Below are 14640 nucleotides of genomic sequence, written 5' to 3'. Positions count from 1 at the left end.
CCACTCTGACAAGTACCCATATTCAAACAATAAACCAAATTTATCCAGAGAGCAAAGTAGTTGAGCCAATAATGAATATGCCAGTCTTTTTTTTTTTTTGGTAATACAAAGACAAATTCTTATTTCATTCTAGTGAATTCACCTGAATTACCTCAGGAATCATTTTTGTCATAGTTCTGCTATTCTCCATGGTATTTGGTCCTTAACCCTTTAGTATTTCCTGACTAATTTATTTATTGTTAGGTTTTTTGTTTTTTTGGTTAGTTATTTTTTCATCGTTACATTCAAAAATAGGCCAACATGTTGGTTAACATTAAGTAACCTAAATCTTAGTAACTGATAAAGCAATTAATTTTCTAGTATTGTCAATAAATATTGGAAACGTCATATGAGCTTTTGTGACCATTCAGTATAGGGTTAACTCAGTCAACTTGGGTTGTTCAAACCCTGCACAGACCGAGGAAGAGAATGGCCCTTGACCAACTCCAAAGGGCTAAGCTCTCAGCCCTTGGAATAGTCTGCCTGGTAAGAGTGTTTCTATATGTCTCAGGCTGTGGGCCACATTGTATCAATTTGGTCTTTGGAGGCCAGGAAACTCAGTAGTTAGGGTCAGTCACAAGGGTGTTGCATGCTTATGTGACTGACCCTCAATTAAAACCCTGGGCACTTAGGGTTGAGTGAGATTTCCTGATAGGCAATATTTCCCATATGTTGTGATACATTGGAAACCCTAGTGGCATAGTGGTTAAGTGCTATGGCTGCTAACTAAGAGGTCGGCAGTTCGAATCTGCCAGGCATTCCTTGGAAACTCTACTCTGTCCTGTAGGGCGCTATGAGTCGGAATTGACTCGATGGAAGTGGGTTTTTGGTTTGGTGATACATTGCTGCCAGGAGAGTTAAGTAGGTCCCCATGTGACTCAGTTTTGAGGGAATACCTGTAAGCTTGTTCATGCATGACTTCTCCTTGACATGCCCTATAGTCCTTTTCCCTTTGTTGACTTATTTATATTTGTCCTTTCACTGTAATAAACCATAACCATGAATAAAACACCTTTTCTGATTTTTGTGAGTCCTAGTGAATTATTGAGCCTGAAGATGGTCTTGGGGACCCCTATCTCATGGACAAAAATGGGAATATTTTAATTTAGTCTAAGATTATTGTTACTCACAAAATCTTTTCTGTAAAAATAAAAAATCAGAATAGAACAAGCTTTAATTTTAGAATTGTGTTAAAAATCCTATAATAAGTTTTTGCTATTACTTTGATTTGCATTATTATATAATAACTTGTACATAAAATATTGATAACAGGAAAAAAGAGTGAGTATATACTATCATTTATTAATAATAATAGCAACTTTCCAATGTAGAAGTTAATAATTGAAATGATTGAAAAATATGTTAAAATTATTAATTAATGTAATCTTAGTTTAAAATGAAGCTTTGATTGAATTTATGAATTAGAAAAAAAGAATCTGAGACAAGAATCAGTCCTAGTAAAACATTTTTGAATCACTGATATAATTTAATGTCCTCATTTCTGTTCTCTCTCTCTCTCTCTCTCCTCATCTGTCTAAATTTTCACCCATTGTAGATTTCTTTGTAAATTTACACTAAATTTTTAATGGAATTTTTTTACAATTCACTGTAAATAACTCCAGGGAAAAGTACAACTCATTAAAGAGTTCTTTTTAAAAATAATATCCTTTTTTTAACACATAAAAATAAAAGGCAAAAAAAAACATTTTAAATGACAAAATTAAAATGCTAAGATAATTGCATAAAACAACGAATATGAAAGCAACTAGAATGTTTTGTTTGAATTAAAGGTCTATCATCAATCTTATTTTACTTTTTTTTTCATTTTATTTAGGCTTCTTAAATTTTAAGAAGAATTTTAGTGACATTGCCAAAACTACGTATTTAAAAATGAAAGTTACATATTATAATACGCATCTCTTCCTAGAACATTTCTCTGTATTTTTGTAATAATATTATGTGGCAAACATATAATATTAACTCCAAAATATTAGTAATTACAATAAATAAAAATAAGCTACATATCTAATTTAAAGCAGAGACTGTCAGACCTGGTAAAAAAGCAAAGACTCATCTACATTAATATTTAGTTGCTCAAAAAAGCAAAGAGCCACTTTTATATAATATTGCTTACAAAATACAGACATCTTATATAAAGGCACAGATAAAGCCAAAAGTATGGAAAATATATTTCAGGCAAGAACTAAGAAAAAGAGAGCTCAAGTGGCTGTATTAACACATGATAAAGCAGACTTACAGACTTAAAGATTATCACTATAAATAAAACTAGATATGCCATTATAACATACGAATCTGGAAGTCATAAAGAATTAGAAATGTGTGTGTGTGTAATAACAGAGCTTTCAAATATGTAAACAAAGGCAGGCAAACCTGAAGGGAGAAATAAACAAATCTACAATAATAGTGTAAAAAAAAAAATTATACCTCTCTGTCAGTAATTACTAGAAAAACTTGTTAGAGGATCATAAAGAATATAGATTATTTGAAAAACATAATAAATCATCTTGACCTAATTGACCTAGACCTAACAATTGTACAATATGTATCTCCTTCAAGGTGTAAGACAAATGGAATTCTTCATACATTGCTGATAGGAGTATAAAAGGTAAACTACTTTAGAAAATTATTCAAAATTTTCTTCTACAGTTAAACATACCCTCTGACCCAAAATGTCTATTCCTTTTTATTTACCCAAAGACAATAATAATACGTCTGCAAAAAATATTTGTACAAGACTATTCATACCTGTTTTAGTCATAATAGTCAAAACTTGGAATAATCCCCAAATCCTTAATAGTATAATTCATAAGCAAATTTTGATACCCTCATACAAATGGAAAACAAGTAGGCAATTTAAAAATACATTTATAGTAAAGGATATGGATGATTCCACAAAAAGATTATTTTGAGCCAAAGAAGCTATGCAAAAAGAATACAAACTGTATAATCTCATTTCTATGAAGGTCAAGAATAGGCAGAATGATCTATGCTGGTAGAAATCAGAAATCTCATGCGAGGTGGGAATGGATTTAAAAGAGGCATGAGGCAACATTCTAGGGTGATGGAAATGTTCTATGTCTTCATTAAGGTGTTGGTGACATGAGGGAACTTTCTGTTCAAACTCATGGAATTGTATACATATGATTCATGGATTCCCCTATATATAAATTTTACTTTAGTTTTAAAAAATGAGTATTATCTGAATTTTCTTCACACTAGAACTAGTATAATAGAAGCACTATTGTTTCCCTCTCCAATATCTTTTTGTCCCTTCTTCAAAAAAACCCTTAATTTTGTTTACTAACCTGTCATTTTTTTGCAGCTGTTTTCTTTGATAAGCTCTTTGTAGTGCCATCTGAATGGGTAGAGGACATTGTCCTAAGCTAATTACCACTGTCTTTTTTCTTTCCAGTAGTTTGTTTTTGCATGAATGGGTTATGCAATTATGGAAGATAAGATTCTAAGCCGATTGGCATTCTCCTGGGAAAAGTTCTCTTGAATATAATGCATATATGATTTCATTCTTTTATGGAAATTGTCATGCTTGCATGAGCTGGTGCATGTTTTGATTTCATGCAGAATACAAGCCTAAGGACAAACTAATGTCAAGAATGACAAAGCAGAAAGATTAAAAAAAAAAAAAGAACTTTGTAATCTCTGAGTCTGTTGGTTCAATGAATGAATCTACCCTGGGACTAATGTACTTGGGGATGACTTTTTGAGTGAGATATAAAAGTTCCATAATGTTAAAGCTTCTTTTACTTGTGTCTTTTTTACTAACAGTCAAAAGTTTTCTTATTGATACATATACTCAGAAAATTTTCTTACCAGTTTAAAAAATAATACTCTGTTCTTCCAAAACTTTGAATTGTCCAATGGTGGCACCTCTAGTCCTCAGATCTTACCCAGGACTTCTTTGGTTCCTCTGTCCCCATCCTGTATGTTGAAAACATCTTCATTATTTATTAGAGAAATGATATGACATCTGGACTTTTAACAAACTCTACCATAAAAACATGTCAGAGAATAGTTGAAACAAGAATGACAGAAATTGTATGGTTATTGAAGTTGCATGATGGAAAAATCATATTATTCTCTTTATTTTTGTGTTTGAAAATTCTACAATAAAATTTTAAACTCTATAATAATACAACTAGAATTAAAAAAAAAATTCAAGTGGTGAATTGTTTGCCACAAAAGATGACAAGCAAAATTGTGTCAGCAACAATTTATCAAAGAAGAAAAAATAGAATAATCTAGAAGTTAATATTACGATTTAATTGCCATGACCACTAAAAGCTTGATTAATAACCCAGGGCAAAATATAATTTTTCTGTCCCCTGTGCCATGGTCTAATATATAATGATAACATATTGCAGTATCTTAATCAATGATTTAAAATACAAAAGAAAAAAAAAATCATCAAAGTACCACAATGCCGTAAGCATACACAGTATAACATTTCTAATGATTTCCATATAAAATAAACTTTTTATATTTATTGAGTAAACTAATGTGCTTCCCAAAATAATGCATTATTCACTAAAACTAGGTTCATTATTGCACTACATTTCCAACTTTAATGATTAACACATGAATAATTATTGCTTGACACTACCCCAACTTGACTGGATTGAAGAACTTTCATATCACAAAATAAGAATCTGAAGTCTAAGAATATATCACAAGAAATTATATCAAAGTGATTCTTAATGATAGACTAATCAGTTTGTAAGAAGATAGCTCTTCAGAAAGAACCCTCAATTGTTCTGAGATGAAGACTATTCTGTCTTTAGAACAGAACCAATTGGAAAGTTACAAAATCTGCACACTAGAGTTTAGACAATGAATACAGAGTAGGCAGTCTCACTTTAATTTCTTCTAGTCAGTTTCACTTTTTAGTTCTCATGCAAAGGTACCTGAGATACCAGCAGAATATTTAAACACTAAAGAGAACCATTTTTACTTATTTAATACCCTAATATGACTTATATTAATTCTATATTTCGTAATATCTTAAGATTTAAGGATCACATTTTCTAGAGTGCTTTAAAAAAAAAAAAAAACTCCCAAAAAGCACTTTCATGGATCATAAAACAAGCATTATTTGCTTGGAATGCAAAAAAGTAGACTATTTCAACTGGATAAATTTTATTTAAGCTTGACACAAATTCTCAGTTAAGTAAAAGGACACTGAATCTTAAATCACTAACACGTTATTACTAGGGCTTAGCAAATTAACTCAGCCAATTGACCCTTCTGAAAATAAATCCCTTATTGAGGTCCATAAACGTTCAGTTAACTTTCCTTTCATTACCTTTCCTTTCATTTTCATACACCTTCGAACTTATATATTCTGATCAACTCTCAAAAAACAGCAAGAAGAAAAAATGTAAGAAGAATTTTCTTTATAATTTGTGAAAGTTCATAATTCTCCTATCCTAGTTTAATTTTCTTTTTTTTTTTTTTCCTATTGCTCTAAAAAAAAATTGCTCTGGCTTCTATTAAATAACGCTGTTTAGTGATGGTCTTCTGGAAATTGTAACTTCCTATATTTATGTACTGCCATGATTTCTCATAGAGTAATTTTTTCAACAATTAAACTTTGTTGAAACACTAACAGTTTTTTCTTACCTTTTTTACCCGTGACTAGACCATTAAATAAAAGAAAGAAGTTAGGAAGTTAAGGAAAGGAGAGCAAGGGACAGAGAGAGAAGTGAGGAAGGGAGACAAAGAAAATGAGGGAAAAAGGAAAGAAAGCAGGGAGGACAGAAGGAAGGAAAAGAGGGAGGAAAAAAATTCATTTCCAAATACTACCTACAGCAATCAAATAATGGAACCTGCGCTCTGTATCTGAACCTACCTCAATATTTAACATGAGGCTTTTTAATACATTGAATAATTCAATGATTTTGGAGGTTCATATATTGAGAGACAATCTTTAAACATTCACCATAATAACATGACCTGTACTGCTTCATTGTAAATCATGGCATTTGATGACATTTGTGAATTACTGAAGGCACATTTGATCACAATCATAATATTAGAATTTCACAAAAGAAACCCACATCATGTTGCAAAAAATTATATTTTCAACCTGACTTAAATTTGGGGATTTTAACACCAATCCCTTTGCAGATTTGCTTTATGTTTAGAATGTACACTAAAAAATCTTGAAAGCACTCTTTTGTGATGATTATTAGGTTATACAGAACCCAGCATGCAAGACTGCATCAATATATTCCAGAAATGAAAAAGTAGTTTTAAAAAGAATATTGCTGATCATATTCAGTAAAAATACTTGCATTTCAGCAGAAAGAAGGAATTGCTTGGTCTAGATAATCAGTAAATTAATTTCCACAAAACTGTTTCAGATTGTACTATGTCTCTAAATTTGAGGACGAGTATAAATTCCTCAAAACACCAAGTTTATGTAGAACGTATGGAAGGTGCCCTTTTGTAGCTCCACGTAACTTGCATTTGAGTCAGTGTTAGTACTTCAGAGGTGCTCTTAACACAGTATTTGGTGAAATAATAGAAGTTATTAATTTAAAAAATTGTGTTGAGTTGATTCCAACTCAAGGCAACTTCATTTGTGTCAGAGTAGAACTGTGCTCCATAGAATTTTTCAGTCCTGGTTTTTCAGAAGTAGATCTCCAGGCCTTTCTTCCAAGGCACCTCTGTGATCTCAAAGCTCCAGCCTTTAGGTTAGCAGCCAAGCACGTATCTGTTTATAATACCCAGCGATTCCATGTGGTTTAATACCTATCAGTAACTCACTTATGGAGACTCTGGGTGGTACGAATGGTTAAGCACTGGGCTACCAACCAGTCAGAGGCACCTCAGAAGAAAGAACAGGTGACCTGCTTCCGTAAGGTCACAGCCATGAAAGAAACTCCATGAAAGAACTCCACAGCCATGGAGTTCAGTTCTACTCTGAAACACATGGGGTCACCATGAATCAGGTTGAACTTGGCAGCCCCTGGTTGGGTGATTAGTTCATTCTTTCGCATTCACCTGATAGTGTTTGATCTATGTTGTCCACATGACAGGAAGATTGAGGCATTTAAAAAGTAAATAGCATAAAAGAATTTCTGAAAGCAGATGTTTTTAAAGCAATTTATACTTGCAAAGTACATGAATCAGGATGATTAAAATGTAAGAGCTTAAAAAACACACACCTGAAATCAATTACAAAAATGGTTTCAAATGTAGCATATCAAAAAAAAAAAAAAGCAGTCACTAGAGAAAAAAATCTGAAAACCTATGTTCTGGTCCTTTTGGATGACTTCAAAGTATTTTAGTCCTTAGGCATTTGCATCTCCTGTGTTTGTCAGGGTTATCGTGAATGTTAGAAAATTAATGCTTGTATAAACAATTTGAAAATTGTAAAATCTATACAAATGAAAAATATTATTATTACTGCCATCAAAAATAAGTTTATTACTACACATTAGCACTAAATTTAACTCCATACTTTATGGCACTTACTTTATTCTTGCTATTCAATAATTTAAAAATACAAGTTTATTAAAAGCAAATGAAAATTCTCTCCAACTTTGAATTCAAGAAATTAACAAAATGTGTATCTCTATTCAAAGAACAATAACTGTACCAGCAACAAAAATTTTTGCAAAATCTACCAAAAGTCTCCCAAGAAATTTCAAGTTAAAATTTCTTATATCATCCAAATAGAAGAACCATTAGACAATAATTTACTCAGGCATTTATGTAAAAAAAAAAGAAATAAAATACAATCTTGGTATATTGCCTACTCTCATTTCCTTTTCCACATGGCTTTTAGTTTCTGATCACAATATAAGGATATTTGTTATTAAAAATATCATACAAATCAGAATCAGATAAAATCATCTCTCTAGAATGTCAACCAAAGAACGACAGCAAGGTATTTGGTTATATAATTTTTCTTTTTTTTTGCTTCCTATATATAACAAATAGTACAATGGCCATAATTTTTCTCTTGTTCATACGATCTGTTTTCCAACTATTAAGTCATATTGAAAATAAATTTTTATGCTTTACCATATATTTGTAAATCCTTCCATTTCAGTATATATAAAGTTATAACATTCTTTTTAAAGAATTGGATAATGCTCCATTAGTTTTAAATACTTTCCCCCATAGATGGATCTTTGCGTTATTTCCAATATGTGCCATCAAATACAAGGCTATGATCTTTATTTTTGTACATATAATTCTGGGCATTCGTAAGCATGCTTTATACATTATCTAATAAAGATTTCACCTAATGCATATTTATATTTAGAGAAATAAACAATTATAAGGTGCCTTGGTGGTATAATGATTAAACCCTTAGCTACTAACCAAAAGGTTGTTTGTTCAAACCCACCAGCCGCTCCAGCGGTCCCGGGGAGAAAAGATCTGGCAATCTGCTGCCTTAAAGTTCACAGCCTAGGAAACTCCATGGGGCAGTTCTACTCTGTCACATTGGGTCTCCATGAGTTGAAATCAATCCAATGGCACACAATAAGAACAACACTTTCAATAATAAGTGAACTTTTGGAGACAGCAGGGTAGTAAAACATTATGGTTGAGATCTTTTTAAAACACTTGTATTATTCACAATCATTTGTACATATATCAGCCAACTAAATTTTTAGATATCAGAGTGTAGGTTAGAGAATAACTTTTTTTTGTAGGTAGAGGGGATTTGAAGGAAAACAAGTTACTCTAGTTCATAAAGGGTCTATCCCTGAGTCACACAGAAAATTATAGTGCTTAGAGCCTGGGGTCGGAATTTTGCAAAAATAAACAATTTCAGCTCATAATACTTATAGAAGTCCTACCAGGCACCCAGTAATCAGTCAACAAAATTTATGGATGGGTGATTTAAATGTTGGTATAAAAGTCTGATTTTCATATTTTTCCAATGTAATTTGTAATAATTCTTCCAGAGAAATGCAAAGGCAATTCTCATTAGAAAAGCAGACCAAAATGAGAAGGCCTGAGTCCTTAAAATAAGTACCAAGCAGCTCTAAAGTTGGCATCCACTGTTAATTGAGAAATAACTGGCCAGACTATTGTGGCCTCTATCAAAATTATTTCCAAAAGGTAAATAAGGACGTTTCCAAAGCTTTGGACATTGGGAAATTCCCTCAAAAGTCACATTTCCTAAAATAAAAATGTTAAAGACAATAAATGCTTAGATTTCAGCTGTAAACATTGTAACTTATATTTGACTTTTCCTGTGTGTCTCAATGCAAAAAAAAAGAAAGATTTTTAGTCACAGTTGAGTATATTTTAAATAACCAGTGGCATTTATTAAGATGTCCTACCAATATTTATGGGATCCTCTGGGTGTCTGGGTGGCACAAATGGTTAAGCACCAGACTACTAACTGAAAAGCTGGTGGTTCAAATCCACCCAGAGATGCTTCAGAAGTAAGGCCTGGCAATTTGTTTCCAAAAGGTCGCAGCCATGAAAACCCTATGGAGCAGTTCTACTCTGCACACTTGTGGTCCCCATGAGTTGGAATCGACTGGATAGTAAGTCACAATAACAACAATCAATATTTATAGCTCTTCTTCTTTTGAGCACACAGTCAGACCGCATACTCTGCCCATTCTTGCAATTAGCTGAGGTTATATGACTTGATTTAGCAATAAAACGGTGGCAGAAGTAATGCATGCCATTTCTAGCCAGAAGAATTTGAAAGGTGGTGAGTGATTTTCTATCTCCTTCTTTCACCTACTGCAATAACTAGTGCTTTTATGACTAATTTAGGTGGTGGAGTCTCCATCAGCTTGGATCCTGAGGTGAGGACAACACGAGACAGCGACACTTTCCCACTAATACTCAATGGGCATATAACTTGAGCAAGCTTGTGTAGAGAATAATATTTTGATGCTACTTATTACTACAGCATAATCAGGTCTAACCTTTGAGTGAAAATAATTACCCAGGTACTATTTGCAGAGTTGCTGGTTTGTTATTATAATTAGGATTAGGCAGAACTATTCCTTGTGGGGAGCCCTTGTGGGGCAGTAGTTAAGAGCTCAAGCTGCTAACCAAAAGGTCAGCAGTTCGAATCCACCAGCTGTTCCTTGGAAACCCTATGGGGCAGTTCTGCTCTGTCCTATAGGGTTGCTATGAGTAGGAATCAATTTGACAGCAACGGGTTTGGTTTTTTTTTAAATTCCCTATGGTAAAAAACACCTTCTTAACTGGCAGATGTTTGTTGGCTTTATAGCACAAGTCATCTAGAAAAGAATTCATCTAGAAAATAATTTATTAAGAAAAGAATTGGACATCGTTATCTATTAATAAATATGTTGAGGTTCTATGATTGAAATAAATTGCCAATTGACTTCATAGTTTAGTCATGCCAACTTGACATCTAGGCAAGATAGTCATAAGTGGAACCTGGCATAATTAAGTAATTCTCCAATCCATTGATTACAAGTCTAGATCCTGTAACTCTTTGAAAACAAGAAGTGTGCTGTTTACATATGCATCCACAGAGCCTGGCACTGTGGCTGGAACATAGTAATTGCTTGATAATATCTGCTGAAAATGATCAAGATCTCTTTAATCTTCATTATGGTCATGACTAAAAGAAAGAAGTAGACTTTTACTTGGTCGATCAATAATCTTAATATTGTCTCATAAATCACTTCACTATACTTGGGGCTCAGATTCAGTTTTCACAATTTCAATAAAAACTGTATTTCCAGGAACTCTCTTGTGAATGCACACCGTGGTATTTACTGATAACTTTTCCTTCACTATCACCTGATTCACATATTAGAAAAGGGAGATGGGGAGGAAAGCAAACCCTTGAAAGGACAGATTCAAAACATGATGAATTACTGTCAGGGATGGTCTTACCATCAAAACTTGCCAACCACAGGGAAATAATGGAGAGAACTAGCACTTATTGTGTACCTACTAATGGTTAAAGCACTCAGTTGCTAACCGAAAGGTCACCATTTGAATCCACCAGCGGCTTCTCTGGAGAAAAAATCTGGTGATCTGCTACCATAATGATTCCAGAAAACCAAACCCACTGCCACAGACTGCTTCCAACTCATAACAGCCCTACAGAACAGAGTAGAACTGCTTGCTGAGCAGCTGGTGGGTTCAAAAGCTGACCTTTTGGTTAGCAAAGGTACTTTAACCCCTGCCCCACCAGGGCTCCTCCCATAAAGATCACAGCCTAGGAAATCCTAAGAGGCCATTCCACTTTGTCACATAGAGTCCCTATGAGTCAGAATCAACTTGTCAGCATACAACAGCAATTAATTGTTAGCTACATTTTTTTTTTAATTAAGTAATGAATTTAACCAGCATGTTGTATTGTTTACAATGTGTCAGACTTTATTCTGTGTGGCTTTCCACGTACACCTTCCTATCCGAGTCTTAATAATCACCTTGTGAGGTAAGTATTACTAACTCTCTTTTTCATTAAATGGACATTCAGAGAAGATAAACAACTGTTTTTTTTTTTTTCCTTTTTTTTATTTTTTATGGCCACACATATATTAAGCAAGGAAATGAGGCTTTAAATCAAGTATAGTTTAACTCACCAGGAATTATTAGTTTTTCCCCAAACCTACACCTTTCTTATAATTGTGTGCTATTATTGAAAGCTACATCAACTAATCTTCCAAAGCATTCTCTATGGGAGTGGTCTCCTATGAGGGTCAACAATTGCTACTCCATATGACCTCACTTCATTTCATTTTATTTCAACATTAATTGATGATAGCAGTAAAACTGTAATAAAATATGGATCTTTGCCTTAAGGAGCTGGCATTCTACACAGTCCCCAAACCAAACCTGTTGCCTTCAAATTGATTCCAACTCATATCAACCCTACAGAACAGGGCAGAACTGCCCTATAGGGTTTCCAGTGTGCAATCCTTACTGAAGTGGACTGCCACATTCTGCTCTTGAGGAGTGGCTGGTGGGTTCCAACCACTGACTCTTCAGCTAGCAGCTGAGCACTTAACTGCACCACAGGGCTCTTATATTCTACATATTACATCTCTAAAACTGGAAGCTAGAATTGTGTTTTGCTTAAGAAATAAAATAAAAGACCCTGTGTCTAATTAAAAAGTATACAGGTGACAACATCTACTATGCCATACTAAACCAAACCAAAAACCAAACCTGTTGTCGAGAAGTCAATTCGGACTCACAGCAACTCTATAGCCAACCTTTTAGTTAGCAGCCGGGCTCATAACCACTTTGCCACCAGGGCTCCATGTCCTGCTAGCCTAAGCCTTCCGTACACTTGACTCCGACTCATAGTGACCCTGTAGGACAGACTAGAACTGCCCTATAGTGTTTCCAAGGAGCAGCTGGTGACTCGAATTGCAGGCCTTTTGGTTAGCAGCTGAGTGCTTAACCACTTGCCACCAGGGCTCCTATGCCATACTAGAAGCCCTATAACAATCACACTTAATACTTTTTTTGTTGTTGAGAATTGACTTTTTTTTTTTTTTCAAGAAAGGTGTATAGTGCCTTCATTATATAGTTCACAGGATAATGTTCATGTCACATTGATGGCATAATCTCCAGTATTGCAAAAAGAGGGAACTGGAAATCAGAGATGTTAACTTGCCTTAAGACCCAAAATCACATAGCTGAGATTATAACTATATGAATTTAATATATATTATTTGTTTCCATTGTATCACACATGATAATGGACTATAGACCTAGAAGAAGTTGACTTCCTGCCATAATAATTGAGGTGTTCAGGTTAGGCAATCCATAGGGCTATTTGCAGAAATTGAAAAGTGGCATTGCAATTTAAAGCCATTCCTGACCAAAAGGCTTGAAACCTATTGTATAATTTTTTAAAGCCATAAGGCATTGATTGTTCGGCTGTATGTGTAGTGGATGTCCCAGAATCTCAGAGAAAGGAGTAAGAAAGATTTAATTATCTGGACTCCATAGCTATAGATTTGTAGAGTCACTGGGTTTTTCTACACCTGGTATTACGATATGGGCAGTCCCACAGAAATAACTTTTCTAAGTAAAGAAAAATAAAGCCTAGTGTTACAGATTAAAAGTAGTAAAGCAGTTGACGTCATTTATTGTTAGTCCTCCTGTACATTTTAGTTCCTTTAAAGTATTCATTGCAGTGATTTAAGATAGGGTTAGACCAGAGTCGTGTTAGCAAAAACAAAGCCTGGATATTTTTTCAAGTTTTTGTTTTGTTTCTTAACAAATGTCCTTTACGTGTTTATAATAATCTGGAATCATGTTAAATAAATTAGTCATTTTATAGGAATTTAGTTACATTGAATAAAATGGTGCCAAAGTTCATGTTAATAAGACAACTAATGAGGTTGCAAACAAATATTTTCATTTAAATACTAAATATGTGAAATCACTTTCTATAAAAGAACCTGAATTGTTTCTTGCAATAACTTCTCATTTGTACTGATTAAAATTTTTGACTTAAATGTTTCTTTAGAGAGCAAATCATGATTTTAATCCTCTTTCAAGATCCAGGAATAGTATTTTCCTCCTCACCATGGACCAACATATGCCATTTCCTCAGCATACGTTTGTGTCATTCCTTATAAAAAACAAATTAAAGAAAAGTTCAAGTCTCTAATCAGGCAAGATGACCCTGAATCAATCAAATAGGCCCTACTCAGCTTCCCCAATTGTGCCACCACTAAAGCTAAATGGTGAGGTGATTGCAGGACTTTTAGATTTCTAAAGTATTTAATACTTCCTGTACGTAATCACTAGTTTTTATTCTTGACTCTGTCAAATGTGAATTTAGAATTTACCCATCAATTTAATTGGGTAGTGTAATCGCAGGTGGCTTTATTTTCTTCTTACAAAGATATTGTGTTTTTTATGCTGTACAATTCATTTTAAAAGGGACTACAAAGATATTCAGCATGTTCTCTCTGTGTTCTTCTTATAGCAGTATCCTCACCATTCATTAACTCACTCTTTCTGTCATAATAATTTTGATTTTTCCAAGAATATTCGTCAAAGAAATGTGTCACGTGGGAAGGCATCAAACTCACAGAAAATACCCTTGCTGAGTCTTTACGTTATAATAGGCTAGGGACTGATTTAAGTGTTTCATACGTATTGTGATGTTTAATTTTCACACTACCCTATGAGTAGATAATTTTATTATCCTCAATTAGAGATGAAGAAAATGAGACACAGGGAAGTCAAGTAGCTTGCACTATGTCAGTCATACGATCGCTAAATGGCAAAACCAGAATTCAAACCAAGACACTCTGTCTCCAAATGCATGCTCCCAACCACTATTCCATAATGCTTCCCAGGCATGTCTTATCGATATACGTATTTATCAGTTAGTAAGAAGAGGAAGCATTATGAGTCGGATCCTAAAGATAACATTTCTAAAAGCAAGCCAAAAGAATAAATCAAACAAATTTAATTAAATTAGTACAGGATTAAAGTTAAGAAATATTTTATGATTCTTTTAAAACTCAGTGATCTCTCTGATATCCATACACTATTATTTCAGTAACAAAAATACAAAAGGTTTACATCCATTCTTTAATTTTTACTTTTTGCTTATGTTTTGCT

At 33.6% G+C, this 14640-nt stretch overlaps 1 long non-coding RNA gene across 19 annotated transcripts in view; it reads right to left on the bottom strand.

The window, feature by feature from the left end:
* LOC111750919 (uncharacterized) overlaps positions 1 to 14640 on the bottom strand; it is a 204536-nt gene that overhangs the window by 76825 nt on the left and 113071 nt on the right. For all 19 annotated transcript variants that reach the window (XR_010319351.1, XR_010319365.1, XR_010319366.1 and 16 more), the window contains one exon: positions 3889 to 3996. This is a non-coding gene — a long non-coding RNA (uncharacterized LOC111750919). The remainder of the gene's footprint in view (positions 1 to 3888; positions 3997 to 14640) is intronic.

Source organism: Loxodonta africana, chromosome 25 (assembly GCF_030014295.1).
Source record: "Loxodonta africana isolate mLoxAfr1 chromosome 25, mLoxAfr1.hap2, whole genome shotgun sequence".
Lineage (NCBI taxonomy): Eukaryota > Metazoa > Chordata > Mammalia > Proboscidea > Elephantidae > Loxodonta > Loxodonta africana.
The sequence above is the reverse complement of the archived record's forward strand: the minus strand, read 5'-3'. Positions and strand labels throughout refer to the sequence as shown.